This window comes from Triticum dicoccoides, chromosome 1A (assembly GCF_002162155.2).
Source record: "Triticum dicoccoides isolate Atlit2015 ecotype Zavitan chromosome 1A, WEW_v2.0, whole genome shotgun sequence".
NCBI classification, from domain to species: Eukaryota; Viridiplantae; Streptophyta; class Magnoliopsida; order Poales; family Poaceae; genus Triticum; species Triticum dicoccoides.
Window position 1 is genome coordinate 137,541,295 of NC_041380.1, and position 24,203 is coordinate 137,565,497.

A 24,203-nucleotide genomic window follows, 5' to 3' on the forward strand; every position below is an offset into this window, starting at 1 on the left:
ATTTTGGCTGATAGTTTTCGATGAAGCCACAGATACTACTCTTGTCTGAGACCTGTTGGCTTCATCCAGAGGGAGATGTGTTCTAGGGTGCCAAAGTACTCTTCAGCTGAAGAACTCTCTTTGGGACGAGGGCATCATCAAAGCAAAGAAATCAGAAGAAGAAGCAGTCAGTAATGCAATGCGAGACAAGTGTCATGTAGCAAGGTGCCCGGAATCTATCGTATATCGTATATAGGGATTTTGGATTGCGATTTCCTTTTGGGGATCAGGCCGATTTGATGACAGGAATTTCCTTGTTTGTTGCAGCCTAAGATTGGGATTGGCCTACTCTTCTTCTATAACCGGGATCTTACGACTCTCGTGCTTAATAAGTTGGCACCTCGCATCCTGCCAAAACCTAATCCTCTTATTCTCTAGCTAGAGTTGAGCTCCTTAATAAGATATGATACTTCTACTTTTGACACCCTTTTTCCTATTTTTAAACTCAAATTGATAAAGCCACCTGGTGAGTAGGAATAGTTTCGAGTTTCTGGTCTGTTTTCTTTTGGGAATCAAACCTCTAATGGGTTTTTGCTACCAGGAGAAGGGAATGGCCATGTTGATGGGGTCTATCTAAATAGAGAGGAACCTACAGGGCTGATTACTCGATCACTCCATTGTGATGACAATCACACCCATATTCTTTATTATTTCTAAATATAGATAACTGCCATCTCCCGGCATAAGAAGGAGTGACCCTAACGACAGCCCCTATAATAGTAGACAACGCGTTTTAAATCAGACTGGACTGAACGAAGAAAGATCTTTCCACACAAGAGTGGAAGGGATCCTTTAGAAATAGTTCTTAGCTCCAATCAAGCTTTCTCTGCTGTCTAGGATCGTTAGTGCTATAGTGGAGACACTTTTCTCAAATAAGAATGGTGGTCACATTCCCTTTCTGGTGGTAGTCATTGAGGATCTCAAAAATAGGGATCGCAAAAATGTGTCAATAATGACAACGCTGGGAGAAAAGGCTAAAGAAGAAAAACCTGTAGATTTGAATGCCACTTCCTTTGCTAAGATAGCTAGATTTGGATGTCCATTCCATAAGGTATAGCTGCATCTGACACTGAGTAGAAGTTACTAGCAGGATAGACAGGAAGCTCTGAAGGATGTACAATGCTTGGAGGGACAGAAGTTTCAAGAGAAATGGTCTCTTTTGATGGGCATTTGTAGATGATGGTTGATACTGAAAACAATGCCTTCTTGACAGCTCTAGCATCACCAGTTATCTATTAAGCATAAAGATACATTCAAGATAACAATTAGCGGAATATAAGAAACAAAGAATAGATATTGAATAAAGAAAAAAAAGAGCAGAGCCTCATAACCGTCCTAATAGAGATAATACCACGTTCGTCTTGTTCTTTACGCCGATCCAACTCGTGCTTTTTTGGATGGACTTCACACGGAATCAAGGGAGGTGCGGGATACGACCCATATCACATTCCTGTGCCATAGCTTGCAAAATCAAATAAATCTATCGAAGCTAGGGTGCCAGGCCTATAAGAATCAGAAGAACAATCCACACTAATGTAACCGTAAAGAAATGGCGGCTCTAACATAGATTTTTCTCAATATGTCATGTTGTTGAAAAATCATGTGGTAGCATGGGATGATCGGCACTTTAGTTTTAGTTATTGATTTACGCATCACACATTAACTAATATTTATGGGGCTGGAGACTTCGCTAAAGCATGCACATAAATAGATGAATGAGAGATTACAAGGCAAGGAGATACAGATCTGGGGGTTGACTCAGAACTTGTACATAGGTCAGCTCACTAATGCTTAATAACCAATAAATAGTCAATCAAGAGATATGCACCAGCAAACAACATTATACTGAAATAGTGTATTAGGCAGCAAATGGCACAGAAGAGTTTAGACGATAGATTCTCTACAATAGGTAGGGATCGGGGGTTATACGCTCTTTTCTATAAACAAAGTAGGCTTGTGATTGTCCGCATTCATCACTCAATCATGCAATTCAAAGAAATGGTTTACTTATCTTCTTCTAAAGGATGGAATTGCTAGATTGTCAGTAATATCAATTGAGGAAGAAGCTAGTCCCACTTGAATTCGAAAAGAAGACCTCTATTGTGACAGAAGATTCCTCGCCCACAGCATCTCACTTATTGATTGTGACATAGCTCTCTATCTCCGCTCAAAAGAAGATAGCGTTTCATTCACTCGCTCTAGAAACCATAGGAGCTACTATTCCCAAGTTTATTAAGAATGGGCACTCACTGGATTCAGGCTTCCACCGTTCTAGCTTCTCTTCGTAGTTCACTAGAATGTATCGAGCATGTTTCTCCGGATCAGGAGGCTTTACATAAATTGCTACGATTTCCAAGTCGAAAAAGAACTGGGCATGAAAGTGAAAGTGGAAAGAGAAGGGAGCGTGACTTGTTTCAAGAATTGGATGCCCTTGTTAAGGAAATCTAGTATAAAAGGAGAAATTGGGCCTATTTATAACTTTTGGTACCTAACCACCTGAACTGGGAATAATGGCTAAAGATTGAAGGTTCTAAGCCATGTATCAAAGCCGGTTATTTGAGTATCGATGCTGTTGGAGTCTAGCTTCCGACCAATCCACTTCACTTCGGAGGACATAACAGCTTAAGAAGAAATCGAGATCAGGCCCGTGGAAAGCACACACACACGCCTGGGGAATGAATCCACTTTTTCATTCTCAATACTAGGGGGGGGCTTCTCCGATTGATTGCTTTAACTGTTATTCCCCAGATTGGTGAAATGACCTTTCGTCTTGCTTCCTTAAAATAATAAAATGTGCTTTCGCTAGAAGAAGAAAAAAGAAGATAGCTCAGTAAATGGCATTCAAGTAAAGTCGAGAAAGAGGCCTTGCTTTCGCACAGTAAGGAAAGAATTGACTCGGGTAAGTAAGCCCTATTGGGGGATTAAGGGCTCGAGTACGATTAGGGCGCCTTTTTTTCTGCTGCGCAGGCTTACCATTTTAAATAGGGGGAAACAGGAGACTATAGAAGATGAATATGGCTAGTCTACTGCTACTGTTTGATTGGCAATCCTTAGACTATAGGGATGAAGCAAAGGAGCATAACCTACCTGCAACTATGCTTTAAAGCAAAGAAATCTATCGAAATTCTCATTCCAGTCTGAGGTGATATCTGAAGCTACCGATCCAGGATCTCACTCAAATCCAAACCTAGCACTTTTGTATTTATTGCTTCTCCTTTTAGAAGGTCTGTAGCCGAGTAGAAGATAAGAAAAGAGATTTCCTTATCTGCATGCCAGCTTTCATTCCTACTTTTGATGAAAGAAAGGTCAGTTGCTGCCGACAAGTCGACTAAACTTTCACAACTGTCACCTATCTTTAAGCACCTTCTAGGCCGCTTCCCAACCTAATGCATTCAAGTCTGCCTTCGGTACTGGTACTTCGGAATCAAGGGCCCAACAAGCGATATCAGGAGTCTTTGGCCGAAGAACTCGTGGATAAGAAGGTTATTCCATAACTATATAAAATCCATAGTCACGCTCAGCATGCGAAAGCTTGTAAAAATGACATCCCCTACGAAAACCAATAGGATTTGTTGGGCCATCGAACACTAGTTTCTGGTTTCTCAAGACCTTGAGGCAAGGGCAGTTACGCAACATTTTCTCAATATTGAATGTGCATTTTTCCCGCATTTTTTCGATTCCACTTCTGTATCAGAAATTAGTGTCAAGGGATGGAGTTCCTGTTTCGTTAACTAAGTCTCGCATTGTTTGCTTGAGGAAGGGACAGCGGTAGCTAAATTTCCATTGCTAATCTTAAATGTTCCCACGAACAATAAAGAAAAGAAGAAAATGCTATTCCTTAGACATAGAGGTGGGATTAAGGCGTCATGCGGAACTCCAACAACATAGACCAGATGACTTATTTATTGAAAATAGGTTTAGGAGCCTGATCCTGGAGCTGAGCAAGCATGGGCGCGATCCACATTGAGTGGAACTACTATAACTATATCTGTGGAAGGAAGGTGGAACCTTCACCGAATCATAGTTAGGTGGCACCCATTCCGCAGTGGGTCGACGTCACACTGCCGCTTCAATAGCTAGCGGGTAATAATCAGAAAGTGAATCATCAACCACTCATTTAGAAGCCGCTCATGCAACCACGTTTAAGTAAATCCTTCCGCCCTTATTTTCTTTAGTCTAGTTGTTGGAGGAAATGCGCCTTGAACACATTACGTATACTAGCTGAGCTTTGTCCCTAATCGTGACTAGTTGTTATTAGTTTCGATCAAATTTCCCCCCAGCCGGCAATGCCTCAGCTTCTCAAAACCTAGGAAGCTATGAAAAAAGTCATCATTATGAAAATATACTAGCGCTACTAATAAGGGAAGCTACTTTTTTCTAAGAAAGGAATAAAGCAGAAAACTAAAGAAAGAGATGTCAAGTGGGCCCCGCGAGTAGTTTGTCTTGTTTCAGTCCGTACAAGAAGATACTTTCAGGGTTGCCCAAGAAGGGACGGGCCTATCTATTGGTGGTACTAGTTCCGTGGGAGGGGCAGGATTTCGGTGCCGTCAGCATGGGTCCGGCTATCGATCACAAGGGTCTAGATACGGGTCTCGAACAAAAAAGTATGCTACATATTGCTCTGCTCCAGGTCCCTCTACTTACACCTGGTCAATTCGTTGATCGCCCCTTTTATTTCTGATTTTCAAAAGGGCCCCGCTCTCGTCTCTGGTGACGAAGCCTTTATCTCTGTCTCTGTTATCCTCGTACCTGCTGATCTCTTCGACTGATAGAGTCTATGCTATTGGTGAAGCTGGTTCTACCTCAACAACAGGATCTGCAAATGGATTTTCAACTAACAGCCTCTGCTTCGATTTGTGATGAAAGGTCGACTAGTTTTCACCGAATCTTCAATTACGCACCGGTAACTTTTTTCCATTTCCGAGATCCAGAGGGGAAGACGAAGTACAGCCTAGTTCAGAGAGTCACGATTGAATCCAGGCTAATTCAGCAGCAGCTAGAGCAATACTCCGATATTGATTTGATTCTCCGCTACCCACCAAGGTAGAAGACTGCTTGATCCACAAAAGAAGTATGCTTTATTTGCTTATAGAACAAAAGTATACGCTTTTTCAGGGAAAGATAGATGGAATAGGGCATTCAGCAGTTTGAAGAGGTAGCCTTTTTCAATAGCAGTCTTGTAAGCAAGCGCCGTACGTTCAATCTATACTGGCGAGAGTCTTTCCTCTTATAAAGCCTGAGCGCGTTGCATGACTTAATGCCAGCTCTTTATCATACATCTTCTGTAGAACCAATAAATATAAGGGATATGTGTTAGCACATCTTGTTCGTGCTCTGCACCATGTTTTTCCTGTATACCGGCAGCTAGCATCCCATCAGTAACCTACGGGCGAGATTTCTTGAGGGGGGCTGGCCATGGTTTTTTAACCCACCCTTTCATTCACTTAAGACCCAAAGCAGAAAAGGTTTGCAATCCATATACTGGAATTTGGTTCCACCGAAGTACAAGGACTAAACTGGTCGACTCCACCGCAGGGTGCGAGATGTTGAGCTTCCTCGACGCCTACTCTGGGTATCAGCAAGTCTATATGGCTGAGGAAGACAAAGAAAAAACTAGTTTTATCGCCCCTTCCTTCTGCTACAAGCGGATGCCCTTCGGTTTGATAAATGCCGGCGCCACATTTAAGCGCCTAATGAGCCTCATCCTCAAGTCTCAGTTGGGTCGTAATGCAGAAGTGTACGTTGACGACGCCGTCATCAAAAGCCGCTTGGCAGGGACTCACCCCAAAAACACCTCTTTTTTTGCATCTGCTGAGCAGAACCAGTTACCAGATCCTACTTCTAAGCTCTATGCTCTACTTCGGCCTTGCTCTCACTTATGGGTAGGAAGGACAATAAGCAGGAATTCATGTTGGCTAACTATTCTATCCAGGCGGAAGTTGTTTTCATAGGAAAGACGGAAGGTTTTGCGCGTTGGTTGTATCGAATTTCCCTTTCTAATAGCATACACAAATAGATAAGAAAGTTACGACGATGATAAGGTAAATGAAAACCTTTGATTTACCTTACCATCAGTTCTGTCTTATCTCTGTGCCTCCTCTAGCCATTTCATAATTGGATATCGTCATTCAAATCTGTTATGACAACTGTTTGGTAAGCAGGGATTCGAATCAAACAATAAATACCGACTCTAAGTGTGATGGATAGTACCTGGTGCCTAATTTCATGGTATCTTTCTTGGCGCCTACCACAGGAAAACCCCTCCTTCTTTTGGGAGGAAATCAAATGAGTAAAGGTTTCTGCCGACTCCCCTCAAGGAACCACTCACTACTCAACTTGAAACCACGGACCTACCTCCTGCTTTTGACTTTCTTCTTTGTCCCAATTCATATCGAGCATGTCTTTCTCCATCTATAGATAGAGAGAATAGAGGATAGGGGCGCTCAAAGCAAATAGGATTCTGTATCTAATACTAATAGGTACTAATCGCATTCAAGATTGACTTGACCTCTTATTTTGGATACGCAGAAATGCTTACGCCCTAGGGGTTTAAAGGGCCCACTCCCTTTGGTTGACTCATCAGGCTCACCACCTTTTGGAGCTCATCCAACATTCAGTCTACTTAATCATAATCATAATCAATCCGTTGCTATTTCTATCTATCGCCATACCCACAAGAGGGTAATTTATCCAACTCCCCGTGCGAAAGCAAGTCCCGCGTCAGCAGTGATTCGAGTTGTTCCTTGAGAGCAGGCTTATGGCATTCCAGGTAAACATAATAATATGAGAGAGAACTCCGTTCGGCTTATAAGTACTTGATTGAACCAATTGTTTTTTCATTTCCCAGTAGGTCACCTTGGGCCAGCTACTGACTTTCTAGAAAGAGACAAGGAAGTCGATTCAACATAAGGGAAGAAAGCATATTTTAGGTTTACTCCTTCCATGTCTAGTAGGAGTGCGTGCTTCTTATTGCCTTTTGAGCAGTAGTTGTATACATTCCTCACTCAGTCTAATTAATTATCTTTCTCCCTACCCAAATACCAAGGGAGGTTTATGAGTCGTATCCTCTTTACGAGATAGCGGAAGTAGCATTAGCGGGAAAAGTAAGCTCCTTTTCAAGCCTTCTCTTTCGTAACCTTTGATTAGTTCCTTAGATGCCCTTAGCAAGAATGATGCAGGAGCAAGAAAGTCTATTTCCTCCGCCTTTCAAGAATCTCGCTATTCAAATAGCACAGTATAAAATGCAATCCATAAGTCATGCTGGTCAATCAATGACAATGGTAAGCTCTATAAAAAAAGAGTCTATTGCTCTTCGACACGTTTTATATCTACTTCAGTCATGCTTTATTGGAGTTATCTGACGCCAAGGAGGAAGGAATAGAGATTAGGATCCTAGCCTTGTTCCGTTTGAAGTTCCTAAGAGAGGTTACAAAAGAAAGGGATGCTCAAACCAAGGATTTGGAGTCTTATTAGTGCATCAATCTACAGAAAGGTAGGGGGGCATACCTGTGTGAAAATGGAGTGTAAAGCATATTCTAGATATTTCACTACGAATTTCTTCCTCTTAAAAGAGTCAAGTCCGCAGGGTTCCCTAAATTCCCCAGGAATCAAGTGGGACCGGGAGATCGTTGTTCATTCGGTGGTTGGCCCTCCCCCTAATAAGTACCTACCAAGAATTGGGCCAGTTAGTTCAAGCGGTACCGAATCACAAAGAACAGTTGAGTTTTCTAATTCATCTATTATTCTATTTTTGGCATTTCTAGAATAGCGTTGGATCCGGGACACACATTTCTGCCCGAGTTCCAACAACAAACCAAATACGTTATCGTGGAAAACGAGTTTCGCCAACACAGAAGAGTTTGTGTGCTTTTTATTTTCACATGAGTTTCACATATGTGATGGTTGGTTGGGAGGGTACGGCAAATGACTCTAGAATCTTTCTGGATACAACCACTGAACCGGAAAATGGCCACTATCGTCACCGAGAAAATACTATCTTGTGGACTCAGGCTCTACGTTTATGCCTTAAGGTCTTTCTCCTTACCGTGGGGAGCGGTACCACTTGCGTGATTCTAGAGAAGAAGGCGGTGTCCCGACCACAAGGCGGTTAAATTCCACTGGTGCTTGCTAGCCAGTCAAGAACGACTCGAAGACCGTGGGAAGGTCTTCATGCTACGCCGAAGACGACGATGGCTCCATACCGGGTGGTAATACACAGGTATAGGATTTCCTGTAATGATGTGAAACTGTATATTTCAGAGAAATAGCTCAGTTCGAGAGGAAGGCGGAAACAGTTCCGGTTTTATTAACCGGATTCCTATTCATTTACCAGTAAAGGAAGGAATTCTTATCTATTTCTCGAGGCAATTATACTCATATCGACAATATGAACTGCATGAGAATTAACATATAGAAAGAAAGCTTTACCGAATACAGGTGTAGTAGGTATAGAGCCGTAAGTGTGGTGGGGGTGCCGGTGCTTAGGCAGATGCCCCATTGTTCATGATGTTGCAATGAATCCAGTGGATCATCCTCATGGAGGAGGTGAGGGGCGCACGAAAGGAGGTAGACCTACGACATCACCTTGGGGAAAGCTCACCAAAGCAGGATTTCGGGCAGTAGTATGGGTGGTGAAACTTTAGATGTCAAATGCCACCATTTTTTCGCTCAAGTTAGAACGTAGTTTTTCGAAATGAATTGGCCAGTTCCTTTTAAAAGGAGACTGGTTTATTTTTATAAGCGATTGGCTTCACTTTAGATTTATTATCATAATTTCTCTTTTATTTATGGGTTGTTATTTATTATTTCGATTTTTGATAAACGAAACGAATCCAAGCCCGACAAGTAGAATTCCATTCGGTACCTTTGGGGTTTTATTTTTCCTTCTGGATGACGACGTCACCGCGTCTCCTTATTGTTATTGCGATGGTGACGAGGAACAAAGGGCCGGGGAGATCATCAAAATTACCTCTAGCCCGGAGCCAGAGGGGGTCGTCGACACAACGCCAACCCTGGTGGTGGGGCACTTCGAAGGTCTGCAGACCCTCCTTGAGATTCCCCCTTTACCGGAAACGCCACCCGCAGGTCCTTCCTTAGCTCCAGAAGAAAGGGAGCAAGCCCCCTGGCCTAAACCTCGATCCATCCCAGAGTAGCCGCCGGCTGGACGGCGGCGAACGGGGGGCAAACTCCTCAAAACGAAGTTCTACTTTGTCTTTGGAAGAATTGGAAGAATCGGACTCTAAGTTTAAAGTAGGAGTAGAGTCTTTAGAGGCTCGCTTAGAAGGAATAAAGAGAAAAAAGCAACTGCAAGCGTTCGGGGCTTCTCCTTTTGAGACCGCGAAAGCAGAGCTGGTTACGTCCATTGGGGAAAATTCCGAGTTTCGTGTGGGACTGCTTTTGTCTCTGGATGTCAAATGCCCCTTGACGGGCAAACGGGAGGCTCTCGAAAAGACGATAGAGGCCATCTTGAAATGCCAAGGGAAGCCCACAGACTCCCTAGTGTCTCTACTCGATCTAAAATGCGATCTCGAGGACCCCGAAAAACCCGAGACCGCTCTCCGTCCATATTTAGGACGGTTAGGGCGATTTTTTAAGAAATAAAAACCTTCTGTCGATTTATCCACACTTCCATGACTTCTAGAGGAAAGCTAACTGCTTGCTGGCTGGGAGTTGTATGAGCGGTAACGTCCACGTACGGCTCCGTGAGAAGGTGGACGGAAATGGCCTTGTTGTACCTCACTCCCGTCTTCAATGGGGTCTGCTCTTTTTTTAGGAGAGTATGCCAATATGATCTTAATGAGGTGCGGGGCTTTGCATCTGACATTCGTTGGGCTTTCCTCTGCGGGAGCCCGCGTCCCGGCCTTTTTGTGCAATAAACCCCTCCAGCCGAAGACTAGTGATAGGTGGTCCCGTGGAGCTTTCGGAGAAGGGTAGCCTAGTGTGTAAGCACAGCAATGAACCGCGGCGAACCCTCAGACGACCCTTCTAAGATAAGGGGGGAGATCCTCAGTAGTGGTGACCCTTTGACTCTACCACTGACTTATATATGTACCGAATGCTCATACGGGAAAGTGAACTCCTGGGTCTGGAACCTGGGGGGTTGCTCCGAGAAAAAATCCTTTCTTTCTTGTCCACTCTAGGGGGTGCGGACACACCTGCGCGGATTACAGGTGATGGTTACAAGAATGGCGGGGAAGTGAAGAGTACCCGACGACATTCAGGGATGAATGTAGACCCATCGGGCGGGGATAATCATTCCGGTCCTGGGAGAGGTGGCGACACCAGTCTGAGCTGAGGGAAGCCAGCCAATTGAGTCACTGAAACGACCGCAGGAGGCGCACCCTAAGCCCAGCTTCTCGGAGCTGCTATTGTGAAATACGGCTTCCTTAATATCCAAATTTCAACAAGGGGGCTGGGCTGCTCGCCTTCATAGAAAGGCGACCGGGCCTAGATTAGATGTTCGCCTTTTTATAGAATAGAAAGAGAAGGTAAGGGGGGGGGGTTGGAGATTCTTGAAAGAATGCATGGCTTCCTCCTATTCCGCTTCAACAGAAGCCCTTAAAATCCTGCTGCTATGGCAACAAGGGTTATCCATTTCATAGGCGAGGGTGGGGGAGAAGAAAGCCGAACCTCTGATCGACCCGGACACGTAAAAAATTCTCAGCGCCGAGAGAAAGACGAGATTCAGTAAGTAATTCAGTGAGTGCTTTCTTTTACATGAAGAGCGTCGGCTTGGAAGAAGAAAATGAAATACGAACAACCGCGCTGGTTGTAATAGATCGACTTGAATACGTCTTCTTGCTCCAGCATTCAAGTTCCATTTCAAGGGAGGACGACGTACCATGATACTTTCTGTTTTGTCGAGCCCTGCTTTGGTCTCTGGTTTGATGGTTGTACGTGCTAAAAATCCGGTACATTCCGTTTTGTTTCCCATCCTAGTCTTTTGCGACACTTCTGGTTTACTTATTTTGTTAGGTCTCGACTTCTCCGCTATGATCTCCCCAGTAGTTCATATAGGAGCTATGCTGTTTCATTCCTATTCGTGGTTATGATGTTCAATATTCAAATAGCGGAGATTCACGAAGAAGTATTGCGCTATTTACCAGTGAGTGGTATTATTGGACTGATCTTTTGGTGGGAAATGTTCTTCATTTTAGATAATGAAACCATTCCATTACTACCAACCCACAGAAATACGACCTCTCTGAGATATACAGTTTATGCCGGAAAGGTACGAAGTTGGACTAATTTGGAAACATTGGGCAATTTGCTTTATACCTACTATTCTGTCTGGTTTTTGGTTTCTAGTCTGATTTTATTAGTAGCTATGATTGGGGCTATAGTACTTACTATGCATAGGACTACAAAGGTGAAAATATAGGATGTATTCCGACGAAATGCCTTGGATTCTAGGAGGAATATAATGAACAGGACTATTTCTCCTTTTGGCCATAGCCATAGAAGAAGCTTCTCCTCCAAAGCGGAGGGAGGGGAATCTCAGGATTCCTATAACCCTGCTTATATAGATTTTTGAAGACAACATTTAGGGTTTTTCCCGGGTTTGGTACCAAATCTGGATAAACTCCTTTCGGTTCTTAAAACGGAGGAAATTCTCTTTCTGGCTTTCCGCTTCCCGCGGGATGCGAACATGTTTAAATTGCCCCTAAACAAGATTTGGAACTATTGAGTGGTGTAGGTATCCATCTTAGCAAATAGAGATACCGAGGCCCACCAACCTACTACTTGTTGGTTTGGTGGGGAAAGAGGAGTGGGTATGAGGGCTTCTTTCACTGTTTCCCTAAGTTCAGAAGTGAATGTGGAAACGATGTCTATGGTCTGGTTATAGCATCCCCTTTCTCAATTCCTTTCTGGTCAATAAGGATGGTTATAGCCAGCTTAGAAGGGAATTCTAAATGTAAGAAGTTGCTGGATGGTTTTCTCCAATGAAGAGGTACACCTAGGTAGGAGGGAGGGAGCTTTCCCACTTTGCAGACGAGTAGTTCTGCCGCTCCGCGTTGGATAGGAAAGGGGTGGAGAAGGTTCATTTATCAGGAATCTACTTGTTGCATAATGCACATGCCACGAACGATAAAGTGGAAGCACACTCAGATGAATAGGATGGTGAATTGATCAATAATCCCATGTCCTTTTTTGCTGAGAAATCTTGGATCAAGACATACAAGGCAGCATTGGTCAAACATAGGACTACCTAGGCTAGGTCATTCATTGCTTGGTCCGCTATATTCGTTTTGTCTTCTAGTTCTCCACAGGGACTTCCGACTACTCCGCCGAATCTCTCATCTGAGAAAGTAGGTCACCTGGGTCGGGTAAAGCAGCGTAGATAAGGCTGGAGTTTATGAACAAGTTGATGTCTACTAGGGCATTGACCGTACAAGCAGGTAAGTATAGGGCTCGGCTAGGAATTCGTTTATGCTTATATTTATAAGCTTTCTTCTCACTAGGTAGGGCGGGCAGTTGGTCTTATTGCCCTGCATCATATGAGAAGGAGTTCTTCCACGAAATAGAGGTCATCTATGGTCTTTGTGGCATTGATGGATAGTACTGGTCTGTTGTCAACAAATAGACTGGCTAGGTCACAGTCTGCTAAGTCTACTAGTGGGATATGAATATGCATTAGTAGTAGTTATTGCTGCCGGATTGGTATTTACAGTTGGTCAAGTCTAACGTAATGTTTTTTAAGTAGAAGGATAGGGCATTAATTACCTGGGGTCGATAGGTACACCTTTATAATAAATTATTAGCACAAAGCTCTCATCTCACTTTTCATAAGTAGGCGAAAATTCTATAGTGATAGTGTAGTGTATATTGGCTTGGATTCTTTCTATTGTTATGGGAAAGGCATATCCCCACCCAGTTCTTCTTCGTCTTAATTAATAACTCCTTCCTGAACTTCAAAGTATGATAGAAACTTACTTATATCTCGTAGGAAAACTAGGGAATGAGCCATCTCCATCTCGTAGAGAAACTAGAGAGGTGCTGGGCGCAGCTGAAAGGAAATCCAAGAAGAGTCCATGGAAGGCTAGCACGATTAGGATCCTTTGTAGGGTTTATCTCGGAAGAGAAGGCTATGAAGCGAACATCTCTTCTTTGGGAGAGAGGGGAAGATCTATGCAGGACACTTAACTCGTGCCGGAGGACTGCACACAACTGGTACAACCTCGTGTGGTACATTTTACATGTTCTTACAAGTCCGATGGTACAGTTCACCTAGTATCAAATTATTATAGATTCCGTTGGCAGCCATTGCCCCCTGCATGTTGTCTGACACGACCGAAACGAAACTTTACACCCCCTAGCAGCCCCCTGTCGGCATCGAAAACGGAGGGAAGTGCGCGTGCTGATGTTTAATCATGCTATGCCAATGATGTAAGCGCGGGCCCGCAGGTGCAGACAGGTTCGTCGGGGGCAAGCTTCAGAGGTGGGGGGTACGATTGTGGAAGATCGCGTGGAGGCAGGGGTTGGAGATGTGATGCAAGGGTGCGGGGAATTGGGTGGAAGGACAGTCGTTAATGCGGAGTCAGGACGGGCGTGAGGCAAGAAGTGGAGGGAAGTGGGATCTAGATTAGAAGAGATAAATATGATATCCTGATACCCGCGGACGATCCCTAGCCTAGCTTGGCAATCCCTTGAAAATGCAATGTATTTTCCCTTGAGATGAAATTGCTTTTTCGGTGGCAACTAAAAAAAACTCTCAAATCAACTCACGCATATTCCCTTGCTTCTGTTAAGTACGCATATCTCCTGTTTCTATACTTGCTAGCTAGCAACCTCTTATCACACAGAAAGCGTGACATGAATGCATACCCCCGTGTATACAACTCCTTACTATCTCTAATATATCGTTGCTTGTTCGGCGCATAGACCTATTATTATTATCGGTCAGGCTTTCCTTTTGGCAGGTGATTACTATATATAATATAGTGGGCTTTCCCTTATCCGTTCGCTTAGATATCTGACTGTGTATCGTAGTTCGCCGATTCCCGGGGCTGGCACGGCACAACCGGATCCCCATCCTTAGCCAAAGTCCGTACTTTACCCCGTTCCTAATCCCCAATGCCAGGGTTGAATAGTAGCCAGCCATGAGATCCATACTTTATCCATTGGTCAAGTAGCATAATTGTTTACCAGGTCTTTCTTCTTGGATAGATATGGCCCTACCTTCCTCTTGAGGAATCCGTTCATGATGCCCTGGCTACACTGACTGGACTTGCTGTGCGCTTTCGAGAAGATTCACACTACCGGCGAAAGGAAGCGGATAAGCTTATCACGAACGGTGCATCCTAGGACAGATAAATATGTATCATCCCTTTTGGAGATGACTACACTACCGGGGAAAGAATCCATAAAATACTAGTGTGTTCAATTGGAAGATCATAAGTAGGACGGATAATATCCAAAGACACCAGTCCATCCAATTCCCTAAACTTCAATCAAATCAAGAAGAAACTAAAGAAACCGCGGAAGAAAAGCAATGGTTGTTCGGGGATAGGTCCCGCAATGAAAGTATTAATAAATCTAAAGTAGATTGGCAAGAAAGAGCAGTTGGTCATCTCGGAAAGATAGATAAAGCCCGAAAGAAGAGTCCAACAATAAAGCTCCCAGGTAGCCATCAACCAAGATAAAAACCTCCACATGACATCGGGGCTCGTTAGATTGTACGTTGTCATTGTTTAGGGGGGTTCTTAATTATAGCATGAAATTCCGAGTTGGAGGAATGATATTGGGCTTGAGAAGTGAGCAAGGAACCTGACATAACATTCCTATGGTTCCTCTGTCCCGGTCTTGCACCACTCTCATATCCATCAATCAATTTCATATATAGTTACTATGGTTGTTTCTTCCTCCATTCACTAAAGCAAATGGAGCCTTTCCCTCCTTGAGTCAGCAAGCCAACTCGAGCGTTTTACCCTTGTGTCACTAGCGCAACACGAGCCATTCAAAAAAAGTCTTAGAACTGAAGAGAAATCCATCTCTATACAAACTCTTTATGTTCTTGATATTGATTGAGTTACGAGAATGAAGAAGCGTAGCACACCTTTTCTCTCAATTCAAGTTTCCATTCAATAAGTGCATCAAGTATTTCGTATAGAAAGAAAAAGAACCACTTCTCTTCTCTTAAGTATATGAAAAATAGCTTTTTGGTCCCTTTCGTCCAGAGGTTAGGACATCGTCTTTTCATGTCGAAGACACGGGTTCGATTCCCGTAAGGGATAGGTACTTATTCCCGGCCGGCGGTATCAAGAAACCGGATAGTCAGTAGGAAACTCCAATCTGCAAGCGGAACAACGAGTTTAGAAGGCACATTCTTGAAAGAGCAGGCTGACTATGAAACTCATATAAGGCTCGCGATCGGGTGCATTGTTGACTCGGGGGCAGTTCCATAGGCGGCTACTCTAAGACGGATCAAGTTGGGCTATATATTATGGCAAGTTGACCCTACTTTCCAATTTCATAGATAGAATAGTTCTAGTAGAAGGTTAACCCGGCCTTCCTAAGAGTACTAGGTTAAAGGGGAGACCTCTAAAGCCCAGAAAGAACTATCCTATCCCTTTAGGAATCCAAAAGCGCCGTATCTGTGGATCACTGACGACTATACCCAATGATCAAAGTAGAAAGAGCCTAGGAAAATGCATCTTCTCCCTATTCAGTCAGCAGTTGTCCATCGACTAGTCTTACTTACCGCACCGCCCGGCGAAAAGGGATTTCTCAGTGATAGACCCACGAGAGCGTGTGTGCCAGTGACAAAAGAAGTGCGAGACGATCTGGGAAGTGAGGGATGCCCTTCCTGGGTATCACGAGCGGCGAGGCAGGTACGGCTGGAGGAAAAGCAAGGCAATAGGGTGCTAGGTTTAAGCAAGTATTGTCCGTCCGATCATTGGAATCGGCTTAGCCGAAAAAGGCAGATCTGGTTTCACTAGTAGGAAGAACACCCTTCTAAGGTGAAGGTATTCCATTTCTAAGAAGGAAGTTCTATATATTCGAACTAGAGAGAAGCTCTAAAATGGAAATCGAAAAGGAACCCCTTGTCCGTCCAGGTACTCACACCGCCGGAACTCGCAATCAAACATAGGGTTGGCAAACTAGGAAGGCACAGAAAAGAAGGCAGTTGCGAAGGCGAGCAAGGTATTTTTGAATTTCCTCAAATTGATTCATCAATGAAGTAGTTGAATTGAAGTAAATGTGCCTACGAAAGAAGAGTTTTCGATATGGATATGCGAACAGGAAGAAAGCAAACATATATTACTATTGCATTGTCAACGAACACCGTCAAACAAAGATAGTTGTTGAGGAGGAAGACCTGGATAGGGAGCTGGTTACGAATAAACCTGGGACTAGGAAACCCTGAACTACGAATGGAAACACTTTTTCAAGCAGGGGTAAATGGATCTGGTTAGGAAGCCGGAGATGGAAGAGAGGGTGTCGTGTCGGATCTTCAATCAGGGCAAACAATGGATGCTCGGGATAAAGCTGGACTTCGATTGGTTTTTGATGGATATGAGCTTTCCCTGAATAAGGATCCAAATATGCTCCCTAAAACAGCATGCGCAATGGTGGGCCGAGTACATAGCATAGCGTATATCAAGTATCCAACGCCTTCCGAATAAGGAATGGAAGCCGACTTAATAAAACTACATCTTGCTGATGTAGGTGTAGACAGGTATTCTAAAAGGAGTGACAATATTGGGTGTAAGGATTCTTCTATGCAAACATTGACCACTCATATGGTAGCCTCACAATATTGGGAAACTTCCACCTCAACCTGAAGTTCACCCACGTGGAGCCTTTACTAGTCGGAGTGGTAAGACTACAACCGATCCTCTTCCCCAATGCCAGCGTTGTATGTACCACCTGCCTTCTACCCTAGACGGCCCAATACCTTCTCTACAGTGACCTCAACAGTCCACTACTTCTGCTGCACAGCCTAGTTCTTCTACACCAGCAGCTATTGCTCCTAATGATCCATCATCAATCTGCTTCACCTGTCAACCTGAAGCTGCCATTTCCAGAACGGTTTGTGAAGTCAACTGAAGACAAGCAGATTGCAAAGTTTCTGGATATGATGACAGATATGCAGATTACCACCCCCATCCTTGATGGTGTCTTACAGGTGCCGATGCATACACAGTTCTGTAAGGACCAGCTCACAAAGAAGTGAAACATTAACGAGCCAGAAGTGGTTACTCTTACTAAGGAATTTAGTGCACTCGTTCAAATAAGCTACCTCTCAACTTAGATGAGCCTGCCAGTTTCAGTATTCCATGCTTGATAGGAAGTCAAACTTTCCATGCTTTATGTGGTCTTGGGTCTACTGTGATTCCCTTCACTGTCTACAAGCCACTACCATTGGGTGATGTACGGCCGACTAGCATCACTCTCCACCTTGCTGATCAGGATCCGGCAGACATTTTGGGTGATATCCCTGCGATAGTTGGTAACTTCGCATTTCCAGTTGATTTTGTTGTCTTGGAGATGTAGGATAAGAGCTTTCCTATTTTTTTTGGGGGGAGACCTTTTCTAGCTACTGCAGGGGCTGTCATCGATGTGAAAGATGCTAAGCTCATGCTTCAATTTGGTGAGGAGAAAGTCTCATTTGACATTAGGTATATCTTCCAACTCACCTTCCTCACTGTCCAGACCATAGTAAGCAATATGAAACGAGTCACTTAAGCCCTAGTAAAATGCTACTCTTTGAATCCCCTCTTTAAGGCATATAAAATTAGTACTCTTCCTGAGCTAGCTTAAGCATATCTCGAGCGAGTGAGTTTCCCTCCATCAAGTTCTAAGCGATCAAATAAGGTCCTTGCTCTCGAGCCAATGCCAATACCAATAGATAGGGTCTAAACGAAGGATTAAAAGGAGGTTACCGGTTAAGGGCAAATGCAATCTCTGAGCCAGTTGGAGAAAAAAGGTAATCAAAGAAAGTTTCAGTTGGACTTTCCCTGCCAACCCTACCCAAATTTCATACCTTGCAGTTTCCGTTCCTCTATTGATATTTCGTTCCTTGAATCGAGACTTTATTTGTCGAGGATCTCTGGTTTAGGGTACTCCATCGAGTTTCAGTTTCTTCTTCTAATGGCTGTGTCCGTCCAAGGTGGCTATTTGAGCGATTTAAGTATCGCGGTTGTCTTGAGCTCTGGATTGATGGACGGAAACCCGGGGCTGGGTTCGATTTCAACTCGGAGATAGCCGGGTCTATAGTAAGAGCCACTTTGTGAACAACATCGGATGACATAGCCAGGGTAGCCGCAATAGAGCAATTATGCCTTAAGCCCAAAACTCTTCATTCTAGGGATCAGATCAACCTAAAGCACCATCAGTTGTGGATTCATCCACAAAGTCTTTCTACTTAGCTCGTCAAGCGAAGTAGCTATCAACGGCTTTAGCATGACAACTAGAACATCAAGCCATGGTAAACTGCCAAAGCTTCTGCTGTAGTGTAGCACCAGGGTTCAACCTTCTCCTTGCCGAGTTGCACCGCCCGCATCGTGTTCAATTGGAAAGTCTAGCAAAGGCGCTTCCAACTCCTGGTTCAGGGTCTGAGGTTACCAAACAAAGATGAATCCTGTGCAATCAGAGATTAAGCCATAAGATCCCACCCAGAAACTGGAAGAGTCGGGGGCACCTACCGAAGGAGTCTTCCCTCCATCGATTCAATGACAAAATAGCTCTATTGAGAGGGCCTTTGACAACCCTCTTGAATGTGGCTCGCTCCTAGTTTTTCTTCCCCCGCCTGTTCTATCTAGGCTGGTGGCTATACCAGATTTCGTGTCTGATCGAACTTGAAACTAGCCCATTGAGCTTCTTGGATTCCAAACCGGAAAGAAGGATCGCACATAAGAAAATAGAGTTGGAATGAAAGATGGGGTAAAGATGAACTTTATTCTCCTAGCTGCTCTCCATCCAGCAAGTTACTCTCTTTCAAAAGATGAAAACTCAAGATTACCAATCAAAACCAATGCTTTTTCTTCTCCTATAGCTTCATCATTACATCTTTCACTAGTTGTTGGATGTGAGTGATGAGATCGATCCATGGAATTTTTACCTCACTCACATACTTTGGAAGATGAAGAAATTCTCTTGAATTTACTTATGGGCTGGCTCTACATGTGGTCAGATGGGTTCCCCTCGTCAGTCATTTGGTACCTCTCCAACGCTTCCTCCTATTCCTATTGATCAGATCAAAGCCAAACCTATCTAGTCTTGCACGTTGTCACCCACCGCTCTTGCCAAAAACAAAGAAATTCTATCTTGGGAACTAAAAAAGAATCGGAATGGGAAGTATTTATTTCTTGATTCTCCGGCTAGCATCCTTACTTCCTTCTTCAATGGAAATTCTATGTTTTGGCTCGGTATAAACCAAAAAATGAGAAATTCTCTTATTTGTAGAAAAGTCTTCTTTTGGTTAAATCTGGAGAACCCAGTCGAAACTCTCATTCATGTTTGTGGATTTTAATATCTCTCCTATCTACCTGGAAATGATCTTCTACCTTTACTGTCTGTGTTCTTTACATATCTTGTGATTGTTTTTCAAATCATTGTGTCGTTACAAATTCAGTGGTTGCACCCTTGTGAGCAAGTTGTTGCCGGATTGGATAGGAGAAGTGAAACAAAGCTATGAAGGATAAAAATTAGCTAAAGAAGTTAAGAAGAGCATTAGTGAAGCGAGAGGAGGACAAGATGGTTGGGAAGAGGAGGAAGGGGTATTAAGGAAAAAAGGGAGGCTTTATGTGGGGACCGCTGGAAATGCAAGAGCCAGGATAGCACAAGAACTGCATGGGACAGCTACCGGAGGCCATTCAGGTATACTACCTTCCTATAAGAGAACTAATAGGAACTTTGTCTGGCTAGGAATGGATGCCTCTCTTGAGGACAGACTGTGACGGTAAAGCAACAACATCAACTCGCAATGGCCCTCGTGCCATGAGACATGGATTTTAGTCGACGTAGATTGGATCGAAAGATCGCACTTCCGCTCTTCTCCTATCGGACTAGTCACTTCCCACTCTCCTCAAGTGAACAGTTTAGCCACTATCCTCCCATATACTCTGCTTTTTCATTGCTTATGAACTGGAACTTGTTGGTGCATGGATTTCACATTTCAGCAGCACTTTGGTTTGTGCATGGTTGTGAAAAGAAGGCTTTCTATACACTTATATGAACTTCATTGGCGAAAGAAAGAGAAGCTTGCCTTGATAAAGCACAGCCTTTCGCACTCCAATAGGCATATATTGTTACAAGGTTATGCCCAAAGGTCTCAAAAACGCCGGTGCTACATATCAACGCGCCATGACTAAGATCTTCGATGAGATAATACATAAGATTGTCGAGTGCTATGTAGATGATCTCGTTGTAAAGGCGGTATCCTATGAAGAACATCTTCAACATCTCAGAATCGTATTCGACCGCCTAAGGCAACATGCACTCAAGTTAAACCCGTTGAAGTGCGCCTTCATGGTCTCGTCAGGCAAATTCCTTTTGATTCTGTTGTCAGAGGTGCCTTTCGATTTCATTGACCTTGGTACTGCATTTCATAGATACTTTCGCTATTACAGTAACGCAATTCTCCACTGAACCCATTGACCTAGGTACCGAGTCTGTTATGCGTACGTCTTTTTGGACTCTTTATTTGTTTGTGGACAACAAAAATGCAAACATGAGAAAAGGGGATCATTCCATTTTGAACACACCCATCTATCTCATCTGACCTCTCCGAATTCCCGAGTAACGAACCATGGGCTATAGATGGTTGGGACATATCATCATCCGGAGGGAGTGGTCTTAATACCGATGTCTTTCTTTAACCTTTGGGAGGTCGAACCACTAAACCTATTTCTTTGACCTTGGGACCGATAGATAAGAAGGCAAGGCAGAAGAACCAATTGAATCGCGGAGAACAGGTAGCTCCAGCATGTGAACTTGTCGAACCATTCAACTATACTGTATATCGATTGGCCACATCAACGCATTTCACCTCGGAACTTGTACTTGGAATAGAGCCAGCCTTGAGATCCGCCACATCTTCCTTCAAGTCAGAGAGTTGAGATAGAACAGCTTCGCCTTTGACCGGTTTGCTGCTTTCCTTTATACACAAGCCCCTATTATTAAGGTATGGAGGTTTTTTCTGGAATGACCAAAGAACAAGAGAAGTTCAATTAGGTGCAAACGCAAGAATTAAAGCAACAAGGACAAGTGCTAGGATAGGATCCTGAAGGATGGCATGCCTATTCAGCAACGTGCAGAAAGGATGGCTTCATGCAAGAATCTTGATGAACCAGGTATGTCTTCTACTAACAGATATGCTATTTGCAATTCCATTGATTCTGCTAGTCTAGTAAAATCTGCTGTAGATAGTGGTCTAGTGTTGGGCAGTACACAGGAGGAAATTGACAGGTCTATAAATTCTATTAAAGCAAGAGAACTTGCTCAAGCATTGCTTTATGAAGCTGCTCAGAAAAAGAAGTTAGCTGCTCATGAGAAGGAGCAGTCTTCCAGTGTCGAGTTAAGCTCTGATTCAGAGAATGAGGATATTACTCAGATTGTTGAAGAGTTAGATATTCATAGTACTTGTATACCAGTTGGTGACAAGAACACTACGAGCAGAGCTAAGAGGAGGCATAACAAAAAACAGATATCGCCATGAAGACACTAATCTTGAATGTGAGGGGCCTGGCCAGGTAGAAGGGGGCAACCTTCTGAAGTGATAGAGTGGGTGGACATAGTTTGTGTGCAAGAAACTAAGAGAGAACATTTCTCAGATAAAGAGTTAATGGAAATTGGTGGAAGAAAGCTGTTCAAGTGGTTTTGCAAGCCAGCCAGTGGCAGTAAAGGTGGAATGCTTATTGGAGTCAATCTGGATGTCATGGATGCAGACCTCATTGGGGAGGGTCAATTTCTCCATGGTGTTTGAGTATAGAGGCTTTGTGATAATTGTGCTTGGGTGGATGTTTATGGTCCAACCAAATTTAAGAGCTATGTTTTTGTCAGAGCTCACTAACTTTGTGCAGAGTGTTGATCTACCTTCGCGGGACATGATCAGATTTGCTCATGAAACAATGGCAGAATACATATTAATAGGATGGAAGCTTTTAATGCTTTCATATCTGAAACTGAACTACAAGAACTGAGAAGGGTTGGTGGCCTGGACTAACAAACAAGACAGGCCAGTGAGAGAAGTTTTGGATAGAGTTCTGGTTTCTTCAACTTATGAGGATTTATTTCCTAAGTTTTACTATCCCTCTTGCAAGCTGGGTCAGATCATTGTCCTTTACTTATAGAAAATGGGGAAGATAGGGGCTGCCACTAAGTTTTGTTTTGAACCATCCGCAAGAAGGGTTTAGAGATATGCTGTTACAGAAATGGCCTAAAAGAACTATTGCAAATGTTCCATTCCAGACTATTGGCAACAAGTGTCTCAGGGCTTCAGGAAGTTCTTGAGAGGGTGGAAGGCAAATGATGCTACTGACAATAGAAGAAGTAAATCCAATCCCTGCTTTAGCCTTGCTGCTTATTCACTGGCAATCCAACCATACCATTCTTGTCTATCAGGATCAGTCTTTCCCTCAAGTCACCTTAACATGCTTCTTTCTTTCCTTCACTATGCAAATACAAAACTAGGTTGCGGACGCATAAAGCCACTGATACTATTGGTCAGAAGTATGATTTGACAAAAACTACTACTTTAGCAGCTATGCGAAATGGAAGTTTCCTTCTTCTTGCTTGTTTGGCCGTCCGAAAGCAGATACAGATATCGGGGAGAAAGCAGCTCTCTGAGCGATGGATAACGATCGATCTCGGTTATTTTCATTGATCCTGGCCTATCTCCATAGCGCTCACCCAGAGGGAATTCACTCAGCTCTAGGCCGCATCCATCTGGTTGGCATGAGAAAGAAGGCAATTCCTTCCTTGGGTCAGATCTCCGTTCCGGGATGGAAGAAAGAAATGATGGTTTGGATGAGCAATTGGGAAACACACACGGGGTCATGGATGGCTACCTAATGTGAGATGCATGCATTTCTGATAGAATGTCACACTGGCTCTGGAGTGCCCGGGGGCGATAGATATATGGATATATAGAAGGAAGGGAACATCGTCTGCGAGCTCTCTCTCCTAATCCACTTTCTTATTGCAAAGGCTCCAACAGAGCAAAGTTGTACAAAAAGAAGTATGCATATGGTCGGTCCCCTTCGAAAGGCAATGGAAAGCAAGGGTCCCGCTAGCATTGAGGAAGGAAGCGGTGAGACCAGTTCAGCCATAACCTTGAATGAATTTATATAAGCCAGGATCTTGTACCGGGTACGGAGACTCTCTAGTGATGCTCCCCTACCCCCCTCTGCCTAGGGTAATAAGCTGGAGTGATAAGCTTAAGCTAATAGCACATAGAGAGCTAATACCATATCCCGCCCGGCTCCGCCTTTAGCTGACCCAGCCCGGACTTCCCCTTCAAGCGTTCAAGAATAAGCATGGGAGTCGAATAGAGATGGCACTTGGAAACTACCGTTGGTATTTCAGGTTTCACATTGTACAGAATGAAATCATTGATAGGGCTCGCCCCGAAGAGAGGATGCCACGCTTAATAGAAAATTGTTTAGTTTAGGCATTTAGCTTAGCTTAAAATAGATATGTAACATGATGTACTTACACGTGCAACCACTCCGTCTTCTAGACCAGGGTCATAATTGAACCCACAACAAACCTCAGATGATGTGACTTCTCCACCCTCTAGGCAATTCAAAACTGGTCCCATTAGCTCGAATTTACTAATGTTAGAAAGGAAGACGAAGGTGCCAAAACAAAGCATTTGTTTCAAGCGCTGTCATGTCCTTGAGCTTCAAAGTCTCCAAAATCTTGATCGAGAAGAGTAAGCATTGCCTGGTGAGGAAGAGCGGAAGCATAGGTTTTTGGATCCTAGGGAAGGAGTTTCAAGCACGGATTACGCTTCTAAAGAGCACTATTTGGCTTGGCCCCTTCCTGCCAAAGATTTGAGATAACTAAAGCGACTCGCAGTCAAAACTGGTGGAGCCAACGCCAAAGAGGAAATGTGTAGATAGTAGGTGAGCGCCTAGCCCCTTAGTCTTTCGGATCGGAAGATTCATTGGTTTCATCCAAAGGCTTCTGTCTCGTCTTCCTCAAATTGTTGATCGAGG

The 24,203-nt window shown here is 43.7% G+C and overlaps 2 pseudogenes; one reads left to right on the plus strand and one right to left on the minus strand.

Annotated features, from left to right (window-relative positions):
- Positions 1 to 9,596: 9,596 nt before the first annotated feature.
- LOC119367338 lies at positions 9,597 to 10,255 on the minus strand (annotated as a pseudogene).
- A 556-nt stretch (positions 10,256 to 10,811) lies between these two features.
- LOC119367348 lies at positions 10,812 to 11,419 on the plus strand (annotated as a pseudogene).
- The last annotated feature ends 12,784 nt before the right edge of the window (positions 11,420 to 24,203 follow it).